The sequence below is a fragment of the Lithobates pipiens genome, unplaced genomic scaffold (assembly GCF_037356315.1).
Source record: "Lithobates pipiens isolate NorthernLeopardFrog02 unplaced genomic scaffold, aLitPip1_a1.2 Scaffold_22, whole genome shotgun sequence".
NCBI lineage: Eukaryota > Metazoa > Chordata > Amphibia > Anura > Ranidae > Lithobates > Lithobates pipiens.
The window spans coordinates 56,198,252-56,221,117 of record NW_027507784.1 but is presented as its reverse complement, the minus strand read 5'-3'; the positions used below and the strand labels follow the sequence as shown (position 1 = coordinate 56,221,117).

At 42.8% G+C, this 22,866-nt stretch overlaps 1 protein-coding gene and 1 long non-coding RNA gene across 21 annotated transcripts in view; one reads left to right on the top strand and one right to left on the bottom strand.

Moving 5' to 3' along the window:
- BAZ2B (bromodomain adjacent to zinc finger domain 2B) overlaps nucleotides 1-22,866 on the bottom strand; it is a 459,321-nt gene that overhangs the window by 256,044 nt on the left and 180,411 nt on the right. The window lies entirely within an intron of this gene.
- On the top strand, nucleotides 1,746-21,365 carry LOC143925400 (uncharacterized). The gene is made up of 2 exons (XR_013261965.1): nucleotides 1,746-1,839; nucleotides 20,725-21,365. It is a non-coding gene; the product is annotated as an uncharacterized LOC143925400 (long non-coding RNA).

Here is a 22,866-nt window from a genome sequence, read left to right as displayed (position 1 = left end):
AGTAATGCTTGTAACTGTCAGCCTTGCAATGCCTCATGGGACTTGTAGTTTCGCAATAGCTGGAGGGCCGCAAGTTTGAGACCCTTGAGCTAGACTCAAAATCAGTTTACTGAATCGGATCAGGCAGCTATTGCAATTGGTTGTCAGAGGTTACAATGTATCATTACCGCTCACTGACTGGTTGCTAGAGGTTGGAGCACACATTACCGCTCACTGATTAGTTGCTAAAGGTTACAGCATGTGATTTCTGCTTGTTGATTGGTTGCTAGAGATTACTGTGAATATGACCTCAGGGGGGCATGATATACATATCAATGATGTCGGCTGCCGATATTTACATATGAATGCCGGTAATTTACAAGTAAACACAGGGTCTGCAGGTGAGTCATCTGTACACAACAATAGGGCAGAGCTGGGCAGCATTAGTAGCAGCACTTCACACTGAGATATTGGGATACAGCACAGGACTAAAACCTCAAGGGACAAGGGAATTTAAACCAGGATAGTTGGCAAGTATGAGGCAGCTGCTTTGAGCCCCACAACCATGACAGGGCCCAGGGCAGCTGCCCCTTTTGCCCTGCCTTAAAAACAGCCCTGCGTTAATTGAGAAAATGCAACACAATCTGTGGATGGTGTCCGTATCAAGCCAACAACATCCTGTAGTCAGTAAGCAGCAGGGCAGCCGCTCGGTATGGGACCTGTAAGCTAGTGGAGATCATTGTAGTAGTGGAATCTACTGCAGTTGTTTCAGACTTCCAGGGGCATCTGCTAGGTATTGTATATGCATAGTTTCATTGCTCCAAGTTGGACCAATGTATTTATGTAATATGTAAAAATATCCATACCTGGAATTCTTCTTTATAGCTTCTCTAAATGCTCGTTTTTAGATGAATGCTGTTTTTGTTCATTATCATTTTTTTTTTTTTTTTGCATGCCCCCCAATGGAGGCTGGTTTCCCTTTCGTTTCCTGCCGGTGGGTGAAAGCAGTGCACGTATACTGCGGTCACATGCACTGCTCACTCACAACTACAATTCCCAGTCTGCAATAGCTGTTTGTACTGAACAAATGTCCTTTCATTCAGGATGGTGCTGTGTGGACGGCAATATTGTGAATGGAGTATAAGTGTGCTTTTTTGTGCCAATGCTAGTGGTGTGGGAACGTATTCCTGTAATATATCTTGGGAGCACTCCTTGCTTGCAGTTGGACTGTGTAAAGCACATGTAGGCACCATCCAAAAGGAAGCTGGAGCACGGGAGAATTGACATGTATTTTTTTAGATGTCCTGGCCAAAGCTGCCTTTAAAAGGCACACAAATCCCAATTATGATATGAAATATGATTATTTTTTTTTTATATTGGGTTTAGTGACACTTGACCAACCTAACAGCTATTTCTTCCTCCTAGTAAATAGCTTTCATTTGGTTAAAACAAAAACGCTCAACCTTAAAAACCCCTGAAAAACAAAAAACAAAAAACAAATAACCCTCCAAAGTCATATGAAGACTCAAGTGTGAATCTGGACTAAAGCTACTTAAAACAGAGACACAACTAAAAACTGCAGGGTCCTAGCACAAAATCCGAGATCAACCCCCTTACTCTCTGCACAGCAAGGGTTAAATGCTAATTATGTTTGAGGCGCCAGAATAAGGATAAATATTTAACTTATTTCGCGCAGCGGTGCAACTCTTTTCCTGCAGCCTTCTGTGTAAGCCGTGGTCACATGTTAACCCTCAGCCACATACAGTGCAGGGTTAGTAGTCCTGCATTGTATGTGATTGCATCAAGGGACCACCCAAGGACCAGAGCTTTGGGGAGAAGCCAGCAAGAGTGGAGGTTGGGGTAAGTAATGATGCCTGTATCTGTACATGCTAACCCTTGCAGGGCAAGGGAAGGGCAAGCAAGGGTAGATTTTTTTCAAATTCCTGAAGTTGGGCTTTAATAAAATAAGGTAATTATTTACCTATGAAAAACTAAAAAGCATTAGTAAGTTAGCTTTCTTGCTTTACAACTCAGGGTCTTGAGTTAATATATTCTCCTCGTGTTTCACAGGTTTTCTTCAGATAGAGTAGTGAAAGGTTAATATAATAGAGTAGCGAAGGTTTTATTGCTGTATGCATCCTTTCCTACACATTTGTCAAAGGAACAAGTCAAGTCCCCACTTTGGAAGAATTCCCCTCTACCCCAGTACTAGTGATGACCATGTCATTTTAGACTTCCCATCATTTTCTGATCTGGAAGCAATGGTCCCAAATATGCACGATGGACTTATCTGAGAGCCCCATCATTCAAATAAATGCAAAGTTAAAGCCATAAAAATAAAAAATAAAATACCTTACCCTCTTGGTTCTCAGTGGGTTTGCCTAGGTGAAAGTGACGTCATTGGCCTTCTCTCTGGATCCTGGTGATATTGGAGGATCATCTACTGAACTTTGGGATCCTCAGTTCTCCCAAAAATTTTATAATGTGGCCCAGTGATGTCACTGTCCTCTACAGAAAGCAGCTGAAAGCTGAAATGTGTGTTTTATTAACATCTTTCTTCTTTAATTAGAGGTGGGGAGCTTCCAGATAAGAGGGTTCCATCAAAATAATTCTTATGAGTTAGAGGAAAAAACTTGAAGCAGTCAACTTTGGTTAAAATTAATTGGATATCCTTCCATATCTGCTTCTATGTCACAAAAAGCTTTTCTCTACAAAAATGTAAATATTTCTGGCAAACAGAACAAACGGTGTTATGAGACGCCAAGCCTGTCTTTGAAACATTAGAAACTGTTTCTGTGGTGTGCAAAGTCAATCAATGCCAGAAAGTCTTTAACTGGGGAGAAGAAATAGCATGTATCATTTAGGTTTGTAGGACATATTATATTGAATGGCCAAAGGATAGATGGCCAATAGCCCCCTTTATGCTTATATGGCAAGGAATATGCTTTTTTTTTAAATAAAAATATACAAAATATATATAATGAAAAGGTTTTTCTGTGCTAGATATTTCAAAAAGTCTGCACATCCAGTGAAGTACAGTGTTTAATGCTATTCACTTACTGTAACTGAGACAACCCCCCCTGTCTATTTATCCTGGAGATTTGTGGACAAGCAGCTCAAAAAGGGCAGTACCTCTTTGGCCTTCATTACTAAAACTTACCAGGGTAAAAACCTCACAAATCAATATATTGTATTTCTTCTTCTTAAATAATGTTTGTAGATCTAAAAAGACTTATGCTTAGGGAAACAACCCACATGTCTTTCAGTTAGTGCCCGTTCACACAGGGGCGACGCGACTTGCAGCGCGACTCACAGAAGCGACCTGCACACGACTTCAGCGGCGACTTGCAAAATGACTTCTGTATAGAAGTCAATGCAAGTCGCCTGAAGTCGCCCCAAAAATAGTACAGGAACCTTTTTCTAAGTCGGAGCGACTTGAGTCGCTCCTATTAGAACGGTTCCATAGTACAGAATGGAACGCGACTTGTCAGGCGGCTAAGTCGCCTGACAAGTCGCGGTAGTGTGAACGGGCACTTAATAAACCGGTCACCGTGCTGTAGCATACTTTACAATTGGGTAGTTGTGGAGCCATTGAGGTCATTATATTATCTGGGGGAAATTTATCTAAACTGGGCAGACAGGATCTGGGGCAGTTGTGCATGGCAACCAATTAGCTTCTATCTTCAGCTTGTTCAGCTAAGCTTTGAAAATGAAAGACAGAAGCTGATTGGTTGCCATACACAACTACTCATTTGTCACCATTCAAGTAGATTGAATTGGTTAGAAACAAAAAATGCTATAGGATACTGTTGTTGGTATTATTAGAGTCTTAAAGCCTAACTCTATGCTTGCAATCCCTCACTCTGATGCCCACCCTCCCCATCTGGAGCACCCTTCCTTTCTGCACCACACCACGGACATACCATACTGTACCGTACTGCACCATACCATACCATACTGTTTTTAGGTGTCTTTGGTCACTGGTGGTGATTCTTCTCCCTCTGCAGTGGATCCTAAATGCTGTAGAGGGCTGTGTCAGGTCATCATAGGGCGCCTCTTTCTGAAACATTCCTCCTATAAGTCCAGAGCAGGGGGCAGAGCCTTAACACCCTAACTCTCAGGAAGTGGGGTGAATGATGCTGGGGCGCTCAATCAGAGAGCTGGCGAGTCTTTGAGGACAGTGTCAGTGATAGGTGAGTGCTGCAGGCAGTTTTTTTTAAGAGCTGTTGGGGGACCTATACATTTATATCCATGCTGGTCTTGGTTTTTAAGGTAGCTTTTAGCAGCTAATTCACGTTACTATAATTGCAAGTGATTATGTGATAAACAGATACACAAGTAGCACAAAATAAAATATTTTTCATGATTACACAATGCTCCCATTGTGTGCAATAATGGCTGCTCCACATGCTAATTGTGTAGCTTACACTATAGAGAGACATCCGCTCAATGTGCCTAGCTATCGTTCACTACTCACTAACAATTTTTATATCGTGATTGAGCTACTAAAAATTGCTTATGCAGCTATGAGAAATCTGGCTATTCCACTATAAGACCAGGGAAGGTTGTACAATAGGCAGAGCAATTTCACAAGTTTGTATGTTATGCTTTTTTTTTACTCCTTGTGATATGCAGTTTAATTTTGTAACATTTTATGTGGCCTTTTTTAAATCATGTTTTAATGGAAGGGTTTTCAACTTATTGGGCCATCAAAGCTGACTTTTTACCCATGCATTATGGTGAGACACATTTTACCATGCATTACTGCAAGAAACGTTAAAACACAGCACTTTGTGAGATGGGTGGTGTTGCCATTTATTTAGAATGGAACCCAAATGCACAAGTACAGTAGCAGCAGGCAATGAACTCATGTGGCTATTATGTTGCATTTTATGGTGCACTGTGTTGCAAAAATGGTGAGGGACCATTGTGGCGTGTTGACACTCCATTGAAGATATGTGGTAATGCAGTAAAATGTAAAAGCAGAAAGAGTTCCCAAAAGGTATAAAGTCCAAATAAAAGCTGCACCTATCACAGTATTCAACCTTGTAATGATGGGTTTCTGAAGTGAATGACACTGTTGGGGCCACACCAGAGCCAGATGCAAAGATGTGAAGTAACCAGCACTCCAAATAAATGTGTTCCATGTGTTACCACACATGTTTTTACTTTATGTGACAGTGGTGTTGATTTACTAAAATTGGAGCAAAACCTGGTGCAGTTCTTCATAGAAACCAATCAGCTTCCGGGTTTTTTTTTTGTCAAAATGTAATTGAACAAGTTGAAGTTAGAAGCCGATTGCCATGCACCAGATTTTGTAATCTCCAGTTTTAGTAAATCCACCCCAGTGTCTTCACAATAAACACATGAAATTCATTTATTTGGAGTACTGGTGACTGTGCACCTTTGCATTGGGTTCCCAAAAGGAACCAGAAAAATAGAATAGAAACGTAGAAAAGTGACGCCAGAAAAAGACTGAGTAGTCCATCGAGTCTGCCCATTTCCTTTTGTTTTGGTTAGCTTTTTGTCTAAATACGGATCTATGTTTGTCCCAAGTGTGTTTGAAGCTATTTACTGTTGATTTCTCTGCTGGAAGTTTATTCCAAGCATCAATCACCATTTCAGTTATACTTTCTAGAATTAGTTTTGAACTTTCCTCCAGTTAGTTTGAGGTGATGTCCCGTGTTCTTGATTTCGGTTTCATATTGAAAAAAACTTCCTTCCTGAACCTTATTCACCCCATTGATGTATTTAAAGGTTTCAGTCATGTCTTCCCTTTCACTTCTTTCCTCCAGACTGTACATATTAAGTTCCTGAAGCGCTTTCGATATGTTTTATCCCTCAGACCTTTCACCATTTTTGGAACCTGTCTCTGGACTCGTTCTTATCAATATCTTTTTGTAAGTGAGGTCTCCAGAATTAGACACAGTTTTCACTAAGTATCTATATAGGGGGGGACCTCCTTCCTCCTGCTGGTAACCTCTCTAGTGATGCATCCTAGAATTCTATTCATTTTTCTCACCACCTGGTTACACAGCTTGATAATTTTTGCAATCATCTGAAATAAGTAACCCCAAAATCTTTTTCTTCTGTAGTGCTGGTTAACCCCCCTGACGATATTCCCGAGGCTGGCTCGGGGTGGAATTTTTATACCAAAAGCGGTAACCCCGAGCCAGATTCGGGACCGCATCGCTGTATGCAGGGAGAGGTTTACTTACCTTCTCCCTCGGATCCAGGGATGTCCCCGCGCTGTACGAGCGAGCCGTGTCTTGCTCGATCTATCACATCGCTGATCTCCGTGCCCTGCGAGCGTTGCGACGCACGGGGACGGAGATCGGCGCCAAATTCAAAAAGTTAAACACTCACTATACATACAGTATAATGTAATCTTACAGATTAAATTGCTGTATGTAAATATTTCACCCCCCCCCCCCCTTTATCCCTAGTGGTCTACCCAGTGTCCTGCATGCAGTTTTATATAATAAAAACTGTTCTTTATGCCTGGAAACTGGAGATTGTCCATAGCAACCAAAACTGTCCCTTTACATCAAAAATTATTTTAGACCAGCTAGAAAACAGCGATAATAAATTAGAATCACTCGCAGAATTGATCGATATCGATTTGTGGGGAGATCCGTCATCAAATACTGAAAAGTAATGACAGTGACAATTCTGCAACTAAGCAAATTTCAGTGTTTTTGATTTGATTACATTATTGAATAATTTTTATTATTGTTATATTATTATTTGGTCTAATTATTTATAATTATTTATTATATTATAATTTATGATTTCATTTTTCAAAATTTATCATACCCGGGATGTCTGCTAGACTCTGGTTTGGACAGATTTAAGTGAGTTATTGCTAAGAATTACAGGACTACAATATAAAACGCCAAATTTTCATGCAAAATAATTGTACCGCTTTTAGCACCTAAAACCCAAAATAATCGTACCGCCAGGAAGGTTAACACTACCCACAATGTTGTACTCACTCAGGGGATTCTTTTCCCCTAGGTGCATTGTTTTCCATTTAGAAACATTGAACTGCAGTTTCCACTGCTTTGTCCAATCTTCCAGCAATTCCAAATCATATTCAATGTTATAGACACCTCCAGGGACGCCAACCCTATTACACACCTTTGTGTCATCAGCAAAAAAGACACACCTTGCTCAACAAACCTTTAGTTATATCACTTACATGGACCCAGTACAGAGCCTTGTGGTACTCCACTAGTCGCTGGTCCCTGTTCCAAGTGAATCCCATTTACACCCTCACTCTGGTATCTATGCTTTAGCCAACTGCATATCCATTGAACCACCCAAGGGTTAAGTCCTAGATTGTACAATTTTGTATTACATGATTATGTGGAACTGTATCAAATGCCTTGCTGAATTTAAAGCGGGAGTCCACCGGGACTCCGCGTTTTTTTTTTTTTTTAAAAGCCAGCAGCTACAAATACTGCAGCTGCTGACTTTTAAAATAGTGACACTTACCTGTCCAGCGCGCCCGCGATGTCGGCACCCGAAGCCGATCTCTAGATCGACACTCGAGTGCTGCCGCCGCCATCTTGGGTATGGGAATCAGGAAATGGAGCCTTTCGGCTTCATTTCCCGGTTCCCTACTGCGCATGCGCGAGCCGCGCTGCGCAATGAGGACGGTCCCCGCTGCCTCTGGGATCTGTGTGTTTCCCAGCAGGCAGCGGGGCACTTGCGGGAAGGGGCGGGCACTTGCGGAAAGGGGCGTAAGTTACGCCCCTTTCCGCAGAGAGCTATCCCGGAAGTGGGTGCAGTTACCTGGATTATCCAGGTAACTGCACCCCCCTCTCCCCTGAAAGGTGCCGATTGTGGCACCGGAGGGGGGGAGGGTTCCGATGAGCGGAAGGTCCACTTTAGGGTGGACCTCCGCTTTAAGATATGCTATGTCCACAGCACCACCCTGGTCCAAAACATTGGTAATATAGTAAAAAAAATTCTATCAGATTAGTTTGACATGATCTGCCCTCAGTAAAACTGCATTCTGCTTTGTTTGGATCCAGCAAGCTGTGTATTTTTAAGTGATCAACAATCCTTCTTTTCAGGAGTGATTCCTTTACCTTGACTACAATGGATGTTAAACTCACTGGTAACATGTTACCCCCTTACTCTGCCCTGGGGGCATATTAATAAGTAGTGAGCAATCAAATCATTGAGCATTTGCTTCATTTTGCTGGATTATTTGTAGTCCCATTTTCCACATTCAGTGGAAGATCCAGGTCTTTGTATGAGTTGTTATCACGGGTAACTTTTCTATAACTGCCACTTTCAACATTAATTTATCAGTTATTCATGATTTGGGATCCATTGTGCTCTATCCCTCAGCATACACATTTACTACACATTTTAGAAACTACAAATAAAGATTTTTGCCTTTGTTTTTTTATTAAAAAAAAACATCCCCTTAGTCTGATCTTATCCCTTTATATCCCTTAGCAACAGCTGTATGCTGTCTGTAGATGCCTTCATTCCCTCTTTATATTTGTGAAAAGGGATATCAAAAGAATGTTCCTTCAATACCTGGATTGTTTTTTCACGTCCGAGCTGTCTTCTGATGTCTATGGCCAGCTTAACATAAAGAACCTATCTACTAATTAACTGGAATCGCATAGAGGACTGATCACATCCCAGTTAACGATTAAATGATAATAACCCAACCTAGAGGGAGAAAAACACTGAACTGCCTATTTTTATCTTACATGGTTAGGGACTACTGTCTGTATTGTAATAGATAACAGGGCACTGCAGGGAATCTCAGGAAAATCTCTGATATTCTCTATAAAATTAACTAGATAACTGGCTTATTTATTGTGAAAATGCGTCATATTGAGAGCATTAAAGGTTCGGTCCACCAAATCCTAATAATTCAGGTGAATGGACCACCATTCTCAGAAACTGATTTTTTTTCCTTCGATTGTATTGAAGAGGTTTGAAAATGTATAGACCATACACTATATGGATGAAAAGAAATGATGGAAACTCCTCCAAAGCATTGAGTTCAGATGTACAAAGCCAGATCTGTAAACACATGCCTTGATGAGTTTGGTGTGAAGAACCTCCATTAGTCTGGCAAATGCCTGTATTTTACTGAACACCTTCAGGATAATTTGGAACGTGAAGATGAGGCAGAACCTGACCACATAAATGCACTTTGCGTTTCCAGCAGACACACTCCAAAATCTTGAGAAAAGGTCCCCTAGGAGGGTGGAGGCTGTTTAGAGCTGCAAAGGGTTTGGGAAAGGGGGGGGGGGGGGGGGTTACTCTGTATTAATGCCCATGATTTTTGGAATGGGATGTTCAACAAGCTCATATGGGTTTCATGGTCACCACAAACTTTTGCCTGTATTGCGTATGTCTATGGGAACGTCTCAACATCTAAAGGGCTAGACTCCAGGAGGAACTAATTGGTTAGGATGTCTATTCTGGGCAATAAGTTGATGCCAGGGTTATCACTAAAACAGGGGTGCCCAACCAGTGGCCCAGGGGCCACATGTGGCCCGCGGAGCCCTCTGATGTGGGCCGCGACCTCCTGCTCTGGGATAGAATAGAAAGAATACTGTTATTAAAGGTCAGTTTATTACTAATATCACAGTGTATATATGGGCATATCTGTTTTGCAGTGGTTACTGGGCTGCTTTCAAACTGATCTGCAGGTGCAGAGCAATTTACCTGCGGGTTACCTGCACTGAGCCATTGACTTCTATTATTACCTGCGAGTTTGGTGAGCTTCCTGAAAGTGCACCAAACCTGCAGAATATAATAGAAGTCTATTGCAAACTGCAGGAAATCCAAAGGTACACTGCGTTGCCCACGTGGTGCGGGTAAACCACAGTGCATCAGTGTGAAAGCCTTGGACCCCTTTCACAGGGTCAGTCCGACAGTCCAACCAATTGGACCCTCCATTCACCACTAAGTAGTGGCAGACATAAACCGACTTGTGTTCTACCTCCAATACGATCTGCCAAAAAGTATCTTGGGCTGCGTCTGTGTCTGCTCTGCAAATGCAGAGTGGACACGGATATGCCACCCACCCGCTCCACTCATTGTGGCCCACAACCAGTTACCAAGTCGCTTAAGTGGCCCTCACTCTTCAAAAGGTTGGGCACCCCTGCACTAAACATTAATGAACAAGCCATTCCAGCATGCATGCATTTGAAAATATCTTAGAGGTTGTACTATGCCAGCAAATCTGACTGACATCTGGGGGGGGGGTTATTTACTAAAACTGGAGAGTGCAAAATCTGGTGCAGCACTAACATAGTTGCATAGTATGTCTGGTTGAAAAAGACACAAGTCCATCTAGTTCAACCTATAAAAGGTAAAATAAAATACTTAAAATAAAAACTCATACAATCCTAGAAACACAATCCTATACCCGCAGCTGATCCAGAGGAAGGCAAATCCCCGTTCTGCCTCTCTGAGGAGCGATCGCGGGTGGCCGGTGGACATCGCAGCTGCTGCGCCGCAGGCGCATGCCTGCTATATCTCTTAGACCAGTGATGCCGAACCTTGGCACCCCAGATGTTTTGGAACTACATTTCCCATGATGCTCAACTACACTGAAGAGTGCATGAGCATCATGGGAAATGTAGTTCCAAAACATCTGGAGTGCCAAGGTTCGCAATCACTGTCTTAGACGAACCGTCGCAGTGGTACAGCGATTCGAGCAATAGAGCCGACCTGTCTCCGTATATCGGCGGCGGCAGCTGGTCGGCAAGTGGTTAAAGCAAAGCTCTGCGTAGAAACCAATCAGCTTTCAGGTTTTATTGTCTAAGCCTAATTGAACAAGCTGAAGGTAGAAGCTGATTGGCTACCATGCACTGCTACAACCAGATTCTGAGCACTCCGGTTTTTAATAAATCTCCCCTCTGATGTCTATGAAAACCTCTAGAAGCTGATGGGTTCTTCACCTTACCAATCCTAACCAAAGACTATCTGGAACCATCTGTGATAAGCCAGTCTCGTAAAACTATCATTTTGTGCCTACCTAATAATGTTTACTGGCGCATTTGCAGGTAGTAAATATGCCACTTTGTTGGTTTGTTCATTCTTACAAATTCAGTAATGATTTTATAGGCTCTATGTTTAACTGCAGCTAAGAACTGTGTATTGTTATTAAATCCCATAGGTATGCATCTGTGCCCACTCAATCCATTACATTATGCTAAATAACAGCACACTCAGAGTAGTTCAGGAAATGCTGCAATTGGATAATGGAGCAGAGCGCTTCAGCTGGAGTGACAATCAACAGTTAAAGGCATCCTGTATTAAAGAAACATTTTCCTTTTGCAAAGTTTGCACAAACCAAAAATGCACAATTCAACTTAATCAGTGAACAAAAACTCTGCACCTGTCTGCCATCGGAGACCCAGTTATTCCTCCATTGGGTGCCCATCACAGACACCTCTGCCCAGTGGCGTAACTAGAACCTTCATGGCCCCGATGCAAGAAACCATAAAGGGCCCCCCTGAACCCGAGCCAGGGCCCTTCCCTCCGAGTCCGGCGGGGGAACTCCAGGGCATGGTCACAGGTATGACCTTTGTGAGCCCTGTAGTTCCACCACTGGTATCAGTAGTTTATTTTTATTTTTAGGTGCCCCATTGGGGGACTGTCCCTAGGCAGGATGGGGTCCCCGTCCCCAGAAGAGATGAGGTCCTTTTCTCCAGGGCAGATGAAGTTACTGCCCCCAGGTGAGAAGGGGTCTCTGTCCCCAGGGGAAGTGGGGGTCCCTGTCCCCACGTGAGAAGGGGTCCCTGTCCCCAGGGGGAGATGGAGGGGGTATGTAATGGTGTGTGGGGGATGGGGTCCACTCACTCACCATGACCAAGCTGTAGGCCGCACACTCATCCACGTTGGCCTGGGCTCCATCCAGTGTGCTGGACGGGCGATCAGCATATCTCCCAGAAAGACCTTTCATCATCTGTGTATGACGGGGGAGGAGGAGGGCTGGCACACAAGCCTGCAGTGTCCTCCGGGGAGCTGGCTCTCATAGGGCTGAACTGCATCTGTGTGCTTAAAGTTTGTTTAACCCGGGAGAAGTATGTAGTGCAGGCCGTACTCGGGGGGGGGGGGGGGGGCGGCAATGCATGGAGCAGGAGAGGGGTACTCTGAGGAGCCGGCTGAGGACACAGGTCATGCCGGGAATGCACAACTGAAGAGCAGCCAGTGCGGTAGTCGAGCATGGAGCTCTGCTAGTCACCCTCCAGCCACCCGTGTGCATGGTGCACTGGTACCACTAGCTGCCTATGCTGCTGCTGGCCATATGTAGAGGGGGCTGCATGGGCCCCCTGCATCACAGGGCCCGGTTGCGGTCGCAACTGCTGCACCCCCTATAGTTACGCCCCTGCCTCTGCCCTTGCTGTGACAACCCCGTATCACAGTGGGCAGGGGGAAAAATGAGTAACAGAGAATGGGATTTACTTATTGGCAAAAAAAAAACTAAACTTGCATATCACTAAAGTCTATTACACATAGGTGTCCAGTGGCGGTAAAAACAGGCAGCTGAGATGTGGTTTTACCACCCCTCTACTGCCCACCTAAAGTCTAAGATACAGCTAGTGGTGACTGTGCACATTGCATCATTATTATTATTATTATACAGGATTTATATAGCGCCAACGGTTTACGCATCGCTTTACAATATAAAAAGGAGACAATACAGTGATAATACAATAAAATACAAGAGGATTAAGAGGGCCCTGCTCAGAAGAGCTTACAATCTAATAGGGTGGGGATCATGGCAAATTTAATGCGGCATGTCATGTTGACAGGCAAACTCAGCCATTCACATCAATAGGGCCACAACGCAACTACGAGCCAACCACTTAGTTCACAGTTGTGCCACATTAGACCCATTGTAAGTTGGCTCCTGAATGCCTGACAGCAGCTGCTTAGCTGCACGATGAAAAGTAATCCACTGCAGATTGCTATTCAGAGCATGGGCTAGTGTGAACCTAGCCTAGCCTAGCTAGTGTGAACCTAGCCTAAAAGCACTGTTTACTGTGCTGAAAGCGATTGTAAAGGTAATAACAACAACAACAAAAAACCTTGAGGCTTTAGAATCACCTAAAAGAGTAACTCCACTTTCGTTCCGAAAAAAAAAAAAACATTCCCCTCTGGGTGATTTGTGTACATTGGAGGGACTTTAAAGCGGGAGTCCACCGGGACTCCGCGTTTTTTTTTTAAAAGCCAGCAGCTACAAATACTGCAGCTGCTGACTTTTAAATAGTGACACTTACCTGTCCAGCGCGCCCGCGATGTCGGCACCCGAAGCCGATCGCTCGCTCGGCTGCCGGGTCCCGCCGCCATCTTGGGTATGGGAATCAGGAAATGGAGCCTTTCGGCTTCATTTCCCGGTTCCCTACTGCGCATGCGCGAGCCGCGCGGCGCAATCCGGACGGTCCCCGCTGCCTCTGGGAGCTGTGTGTTTCCCAGCAGGCAGCGGGGCACTTGCTGAAGGGGGCGGGCGCTTGCGGAACGTACGCCCCGTTCCGCAGAGAGCTAGCCCGGAAGTGGGTGCAGTTACCTGGATTATCCAGGTAACTGCACCCCCCTCCCCCCTGAAAGGTGCCGATTGTGGCGCCGGAGGGGGGGGGATTCCGATGAGCGGAGGTCCATTTTAGGGTGGACCTCCGCTTTAACAAACTTAGATGAAGATTCCTACAGTCTGAAGGAATAGCTATTTGTTTGCCTGTCTCCATGTGGAAAGTTAGTCTAATGGGAGTGGTTTCACAATTATCAATCAGCTGCTGCAACTGCAGGGCTCTAATGAGGAAAGTTACAGGGTCTGCGACCCTTTAGACGTGATTTCCTATTGGGAATATCTCACCAAAAATGACAGTTTTGTTGCAGGGGATGCTTGAAATCTGACTTGTATCTTAGGGTAGACTCCTGGGAAAATCAGTGAGCCGATCACACAAGCAGAAACTGATATTTCTGGGAGTCGTTCTCTACACATTCTGTGCACAGAATGCCTCCAGGTAGCCATATTGTATTGAATTTTACAGAAAATGACCATGCTGCAGATTGAAAAGAAAAGGTAATTTTTAATAATATTCAATTACAATATGACTTGTGTCACAATTGTATATGTTATATTCGTTTTCTTTTTATTTGCAATTTTTTCTTCCCACGAAAATAAAGATGGAAGCATTGTGTTTTTGGAAATCAAGACGTGCCTATGAAACCGCTGATATGATCAGGCTCTGACGGTTCCACTAGGTTCTCATGTTTGAAGAATGGAAACGGTTTGTTTCAAAGCAAACTTGTTTTTAGGGCAGTCCCAGTAATATAACATACCAACTTTACAGCACACATGACAAGATGCCAGCTATTACCTTTTCCATGTCCTGGACTCTTCTCTGATCCAGCACTGGGACCCCAAGACAAGAAAAACTCAAAGGTTATATTGGTTTGTTGGGTCTGCCTTGAATGCAGGTTCACGTTTGAAATATATTTATGGTAAAAATTTTAAATCACAAGCAAGGTACCATGGGATATGTAGTCCTTAGAAATTGTAAGTAAACAGCAGAAGTTACAAAGCATGCAGGGAATCCAGAACATTTTGGAAAGAGATTGCCAGTTAACAGGCAGCACTTACAACATGAAAGTAAACTTATACAAATAACTATTGTTTTTATTGCTAATAAAATGCTGATATTTTAAAATTAAAGTGTATGCCTTTACCATAGATTTACATTAAATTGGTTCTAAAGTCAACAGGTTTTTTGTTTTTTTTACCTTTAAGAGATTTTAAAGTATTAAAAAAAATAAAAATAACAAGCATGTCATACTTTCCTGCTCTGTGCAATAGTTTTCACAGAGCAGCCCTGATCCTTCTCTTTTGGGTCCTCCCCCCTTCTGAGTGCCTCCATAGCAAGCCGCTTGCTGTGGGGGGCACTCGTGCAAGCTCAATACTGAGCTGGGCTCTGTGTGTCCATAGACACACACTGAGCTGCTCGGCCATGCCCCCTGCTCCCACTTCACAGGCTGCTGCCTCCATGTCCAGTGAGGAAGGAGAGAAAGGAGAGAGCCGCTGCTCTTGTACACAACGCTGGATCAAGATCGGGCCTGGGAGAGAGGCTGGGGAGGCTGGGGAAGGAGCTGAACACAGAATGCATTATGGTGAAAACCATTTTAAAGTGGCTGTAAACCCTTACAACCAACTTTGACCTACAGGTAAGCCTAGATTAAGGCTTACCTGTAGGTCCAAGAAATATCTCCTAAACCTATACAGTTTAGGAGATATTTACCCGAAGACAGCGGTGGCTGTCTACGGCGCATGCGCCGTAGACAGCGGCGCGCAGGCGCACTGGGGCAGGCCACAGATCGCTTGCTCATGTGCGGGAGTGACGTCATCGCAGCTCCGGCGAATCACAGCGCTGGAGCCACGAGACACGGAAGACGCTCCGGGATCCATGGCAGCGCCGAAGAGGAAGACGGAGGACCGCTTCGGGGGCTTCGTTCTCAGGTAAGTTATTAATAATTAGCTAGTATGCTATGCATACTAGCTCATTATGCCTTTGCCTTACAGGGTGTGCTTTTTTAAAAAAAAAAATTGCCTTTACTTCCTCTTTAATGCATTCTATACATTAAAGTAAAAAAATTCCTGTATTGATCCAGCGCTGCGCCTGTCTGCAGGTCTTCTCTCCTTCTCTTCCTGGTCTCACAGGTTTCGCTGAGAGCAGCGAGAGCCATTGGTTCATACTGCTGTCATTCAAATCCTGTGAGGAGGGAGCAGGGGGGTGGGGCCGAGCCACGCTGTGTGTCTATAGATGCGCGCAGCCTGGTTCAAGAGCGAGCCCGCACGTGTGCCATCATAGGAAGCAGCTTCCTATGGTAGCAAATGGAGAAGAGGAGGAGCCTAGAGTGGGTGGGGCAGTTTGGGGGCCCCAGAAAAGGATTTGGGGCCGATCTGTGTAATACCATTGCACAGAGCAGGTCAGTAAAACATGTTTATTACTTTATTTACAAAAAGATGCATTTACAACTTCTCTTAAGAATTTGCAAAGTAATACTGAAACTGTACAACGCCCTCAAAGTAAGACCTTGACTTCAATCCAGAACCATTCCCTGCAGTACCCAGCCCAGAGATGGGTTTTTAGCAGGTAGGATGCCAAGACACAGAGCTGCAAGGCAGTAGTGCTAACCACTGCCCATGTACTTTGTATGTGGTAAAGTTAGCACCACTGTGACATTCTCTGTTATCAGTGTTGTTTTTATCTTGCACTGTCTTCTTTGCTATTGCTTGGCAACTTCCATATAAAGCTGATTATTTCCACCTCCTTGCTCCTGTCTTCCCAATAAACGATGCCGTAATGCTCAGAGGGTATTGAGAAGCACCACTGTTTGCCAACCAAAGGCTTGCGAATATGAATATTCAGTATACTTCATGTTTCTAGTCTGAATAGTTCCATTAAATTTACATTGTACATTGTAGCTAATTGGAGAGTAAGAAGCAAACAACTTGGTGAATTAATAGCCCGCACTGTAAATACCAGGGGAGGCATGACAAATCTAAGTGCCACAGTTTTGTATGTCAAGAAAGATACACACACAAACAAACACATACATACATACAAACACATGAAAAAGTTAGTACACCCTCAAGGTTGCCTGAAAAGCTTCTCAAATGTGGCCTAATTTTCCTCTCCCCAACTGAGTTAAAAAACAATAGATTAACACAGTTAACTTAAACCAAGGGTATCCAAACTTCCTAAACAAAGGTCCAGTTTACTGTTCTTCAGCCTTTAGGAGGGCCAGACTGTGGTCAGTGGGAGTAGAAAAGGTTCCGACATCGGTGGGATAAATAATACCCCATTGTTTATTTCAGTGAGAGTAATTCTTCCCCATTATTGGTGTAACTGAAAGGAATTGTGCCCCATTACTGATGTTATTGGGCCCCATTGTTGGTGTCATTGACAGGAATTGTACTCCATCACTGATGTTATTGGGCCCCATCCTTGGTGTCATTGAGGGGAATTGTGCCCCATCACTGATGTAATTGGTCCCCATCGTTGATGTCATTGAGAGAAATTGTGCCCCATCATTGATGTTATTGGGCCTCATTGTTGGTGTCATTGGGAAGAATTGTGCCCCGGAGCCTGTATCCAGCGTGACTGCAGAGGGCACAGCACTGGGTTTCTAACCAAGACAAGATCAACGACTTTTTTTTTTCACTTATGGAACAGATGTAACAAAACACTTTCAATTGTATTTTTAACAAAGCATAAATGAACAAATAAGAGATTGTCATTGTTAAGGTTGTTCAGCTTCAACCCTTGCATAACATTTAGCCCATTCTTTTTTTTTTTTTTAAAACATGGTTCAATTCATTGTTATTTCATTATTATTTCTAGGATTTTTTTGACACTGTTATTATCTGTTTTTCTACAACATGACCCTGTTAACTTAACAGTTATCCACCAGATTTGTTATAATATAATGGAAGAGTAAATTCTACAAAACCCTTTTACAATAAAGAATACTTTTCAGAGTTTACAATTCCACTGACAATGTGCCACCACCCCAAATCCAGCCTGCTATTTGGACTACTAGTAAATATCCTCATACCAGTCACACCGACCTAAGCTCTCTCTGACATAAGTACTGTAGCCTTGTGCTCCCCAGCTTGCAATGCAAGCATTTCCTCTGCATGCCTAACACCAAACCTCATGTTATGTGTGGCAACACCACATAAAATCAGATTTAAAGCAATTGGACTAATTAAACTGAACAATGACTTTACTTTTTATGTAATTGTGGAGGTAAATCAAAAGATATGTCTACACTATATGGCCAAAAGTGGACATATGTCCCTCACATCCCTAAAAGCTTGTGGAACATCACATTCCAAACCATGGAGTTGCCACCATTTGTGGCTTGCACAGCCTTCACGTTTCTGGGAAGGCTTTCTACAAGATTTCGTAATGTCTATGGATTTTGTGCTCAGTCAGCCAAAATTAGCATTTGTGAGGTCAGGTACTGATTATGAACAAGAAGCTCACAATCAGCATTCCAATCTATCCCAAAGTTGTTCAATAGAGTTGAGTTTGGGGCTCTGTGCAGGCCACTAGAGTTCCCACGCATCAAGCTCATCAAACCATATCCTTATGGAGCTGGCTACAGGGGCACAGCCATGCTGGAACAGTGCAAGATACCTTATCCAGGGATGGACATGCACAATTGTCTAAAACAGTGATTCTCAACCTGGGTTCCGTGGAACTCTAGGGTTCCTCCAAAGGTTGCTAGGGGTTCCTTCAGGATTGGGCAATTTCTGCCTCTCAGATAAGTTCCCACCGACACCATTGATCTTTTTAGTTATCTGTAAGGAGGTAATTCTTCCCAATGACCACAAGTGTAAGGGCCATTCTTCCAGCTGACCATCACACTATTGTATCACGAGTTATAGATTTCTACATTTTAGCAGGGGTTCCACGAGTTTAGAGAGCTATTTCAAGGGTTCCTCTATGTTGTAAAGGTTGAGAAAGGCTGGTCTAAAATCTCTTTGTATGATAGAACATGAACAGTATTTTTTGCTGAAAAAAAAGTTTTATTATCAATTATGTGGAGGAATGTCCAAATACATTTGGTCATATAGTGTATATTTGCTTGTTTTTCAAGTAATATGAATTAACTTTTTTTAACATTGCTATAATAAAAGTACACAATGGCTATTTTATCAGTTTCAATTAAAATTATAATAAATTTGTAAGTAACATTTACCTTTAAAATGCATTATATAAATGAAACATGTATTGTCAAAGTGCTAACTAGGTATTCTAAATTCTGGATATTCCCTACACTGCAAGGGAATCTCCTTCTCGACCCATCTATAATATTTCCATGAGCGCTCAAATTTCCAGCTTGCGCTCGAATAATTTACTTGGGTGGCACAGCATACACAGGCTTTGAAAACAAAGCGCTTTCATTCACAAGAGTCTCATATGTTCTGAATTGCATAAATTATGTAATATAGGCGTATTAAGGATCACTCACACCTCTACATAACAAAAACATGTTATTGTTGAATTATTAATACACTGGGGGATGATTATTTTTTTTAGTAACTTTTTAATTTGTTTGAAATGGTCAAGGTAAAAAAATCACACCTTTCTTAAAAGGTTATACCTCAGGAAAAACGAGCTAAGGCATCAAGATGAGGGATTAAAAAGAAAAATGAAACAATATTAGTGAATGCAAAGAAATATATTCTTTGGTTGAATCTCAACATGGAGCCATCATGTGGGCTCAGCTATTATCCCTCTGTTTTCCCTCTGTTTCCCCCTCCCCCTTTTCCGTTTTTGTTCTTCTCTCTCCCGTCTCCCCTTTTTTCCAGGATCATAATTGAATTTTTACCATAAAAATACCATGGAAGAAGCAGTGAAACAACAGTGGTGGTATCCATTACTTTGACAATATTTCGCATTACTAGCAATATATGTATTATATTTATTGGTGCATTGTCACTTTATGTGATTTCTCCTGGGCATCAAGGATCTGCTGAAATTATTGAGGTCTGACTATATCGGGGGTTTCGCTGACTTCCCGGCACGGGGAGAGGAGGAGGGAGCACTTCATTGTTGCTTCCTATCCTCCGATTCCCTCGGCTAGGTTTGGCTGGGGGGAGTAAGCCCAGTGCCGGCGGCATTCCGTGATCGCCGCCGCACGTCGCGGGTTGCACTGTGCGCTTGCGCAAGTTCTCCCCGGGCTTTCATGGGGAGTATTGCATTGTGCATGCGCGCGCGCATCATCGCGACGTCACGCAGGTTGCGTCGGAGACGACGGTGTCACCGGGGCATTGTTTGCCTTCCGGAATGCCGAGGAACTGACAGGAGCCATAATTATGGCTCTGGGCGCTGAGGAGAGCAGTGGAGGGGCGGACAATAGGCACACCTTTTAGGAAGGAGGAGAACCACACCTGTATTCAATCGAACAATTAAGCAAGTGATATAAATAGGGTGTAGCAGTCAGGACTCATTCATTTGATTCCTGGAACACCATACGATACAGATCATTGAAACAGGTATGGAGGATGTTGAAGAGAGATATTTCCTCTTCCTTTGTTTTTCTCCGTTAATATAATGTGAAGTTGAATAACTATATTACTTTATATTTAGTTGTAGGGCTGCTGCGGTACTGGGGGCTCTCTCTTTTTTTACTTGCCATAATGGGGCTAACTTAATCATCTGCAGGCTACAAAACAAGTGCAGCAGATAGAGTATACAGGTATTATATTATCAATCATTAATGCTACTAATATCTTTTTAGTTTTCACTGCACTTTCTATCACTAATACTATCACAGTCACATCACCATATGCAGATGGGGTCAGTGGTTTAAACACACTCCTGTGTCAGTTTTTTCAAATTTTTTATTTATTTATTTATTTTATTTTTTCCTCCACAACCTACACATTTTGGTTTGTTCGCACCACTTGTTAATCATTTACGAATAATAGTAACACCCCTTCACAATAACGATAATCATCATACTGGTGACTCCACAGTTTTTTACTAAATTGCTTTTGTATAAACATATAATATTTGGGCAACTAAGCATTACTTTTCTTCCACTTTCTATTTCTTATTTATATTCATATATGCACCTATATAATAGTACAATATTGTAACACAACATTTTATCTATTCACTTAGAATATCTTGATGTGGAACACTTAATTTATATTTTATTATATTTCATTATTTTTAGGTGTGGCCACCTAGGGTGTGCCAAGAACCTCCTCTTCTGTTCCTCTGGTTCCCCTGGATAAACTTCAGATACTGTCAATTCTTGCAAGTCAGCGATCGATGCCCCTGTGAAGTCATTTTCCTCTTTCCCCCAGTTTGGTGGGTGGATGAAGTGGGTTAGAACAGCAGGGCAGCGGTACCAGGATGACCCTTCGAGAGAAGGCACTAATTTATTTTTCAGATTTTAATAAAAGTCTCTGGTTGAACAGTAACGGTTTGGTGGAACTGATAAATATTACTGAAATAAGGTATAGTAATTAGCTAATTTGTAGGCTCAAAAACTTTTTTATTGAAAGTCTTTTTTCTTTTGACTATTTGCAGAATATACAATATAATCACCCCTTCTGCTTGGGTTTTGTCCCCCCCCCCCCCTGAAGAAGACCCTGGAGGTCGAAATGCATTGGGGTAGCATGGGTGCTATTTGTAGCTTTTGAAATATTGATGTATTTGTAAACTGTTCCTGTAACTATCTTTGTACCAAATGTTGCATATATCCTTTACCCATCGATATGCTGTAATAACATATACCAGAGTCCGTATTTTAAATTTATGACGGCGATTAAGCCTTTGAACCAATAAAATAAATATATTTTTACAAATTTATTTCTGCTTCTTGTCGCTGCCTGAAAACCCCAAGGGGAACCTGTCCTTTCATTCTTTTTAGAATATTTAGGGGTGTGCAGCCAGCTCGTTATTTTATTTCCATGCACTTTCTCTTTTTTCTTACATAAGGTATGTATAGATGACCACTCATAAGGCACTACCTACATCAGGCATCACCCCTCCTCATCAGATGTCTGTAAGAGTCACTACACTATATCAGAATAGGTCTGCCAGTGTGAACACACATCTGAATGGCACATATTCCTTTTCAAATGCATTACGCCAGGGGTAGGGAACCTCGGCTCTCCAGCTACGCTGTGCTTGGCAAAACAGTTGAATGCAGCCCAATAAAGTTGGAGTTTATGCAGGCTCAAATAACACTATTCTTGCCAAAGTCCCAAAAGCTATTCCATGCAAAAGAAGCATTTTAGTTACATCTGGTGAAATCGTGTCCCCTGTCTTTACTCTGCTGAAGGGCTACAGACTCCATCGAAATAGTAAGAGCTCAATATGCCTGTGCCCTATGTTGCTACCTTTGATCCCATCCACTGCCCTCTAAATAACTACAGGACAAAGTAGCGACTTAGCAGTCAATGGACAGAACCAAAGTACACAGCTCAGGGCACAGCCTCCAACACCAAGAAGTGTCAAGATTCCAAAAGAGGCTGAAATGAGAGTGGTTGATTTACTTAAAACTGAGTGTGCAAAATCTTGTGAAGCTGTGCATGGTAGCCAATCAGCTTCTAACTTCAGCTTGTTCAATTACCTTATTTATTGGCGTATAACATGCACATTCATTTTAAGAGGGACGTTTCAGAAAAAAATAAAGAAAAATAAGGGTCAGTGCCCATCTGCAGCCTCACAAGTGCCATCAATGCAGCCTCATCAGTCCACATCAATGCAGCCTCACCTTTGCCATCAATGCAGCAGCCTCACCTTTGCCATCAATGCAGCAGCCTCACCATTGCCATTAATGTAGCAGCCTCACCATTGCCATTAATGTAGCAGCCTCACCATTGCCATCAATGCAGCACCCTCACCATTGCCAATAATGTAGCAGCCTTACCATTGCCATCAATGCAGCAGCCTCACCATTGCCCTCAATGGAGCACCCTCACCACTGCCATCAATGCAGCAGCCTCACCACTCTGAGGTAGCTAAAATTGAAGTATTGGAGTATAACACGCACACGCTATTTGCTCCCGATTTTCAGGGTGAAAAAGTGCACGTTATATGCCAATAAATACAGTAACCACTTCCCGTCTGTGCTATAGCCGAAACGTGATTGGATGATAAAATCAGCAGAGCTTCCCCTCATTTCAGATCTACACCTCAGATTTGCAGTGACTGCACTTTGCACTTGTAGTTTGCAGTTGTAGTGCAAAGTGGATTTGGCTTTAGTAAATAACCCCCAATGTCTGTATCTTTAGGACCTAATTTAGCAAGCATGCTGACTGTATTGTCTGACATACAGACACTACTTTCCCACATATTATTGTAT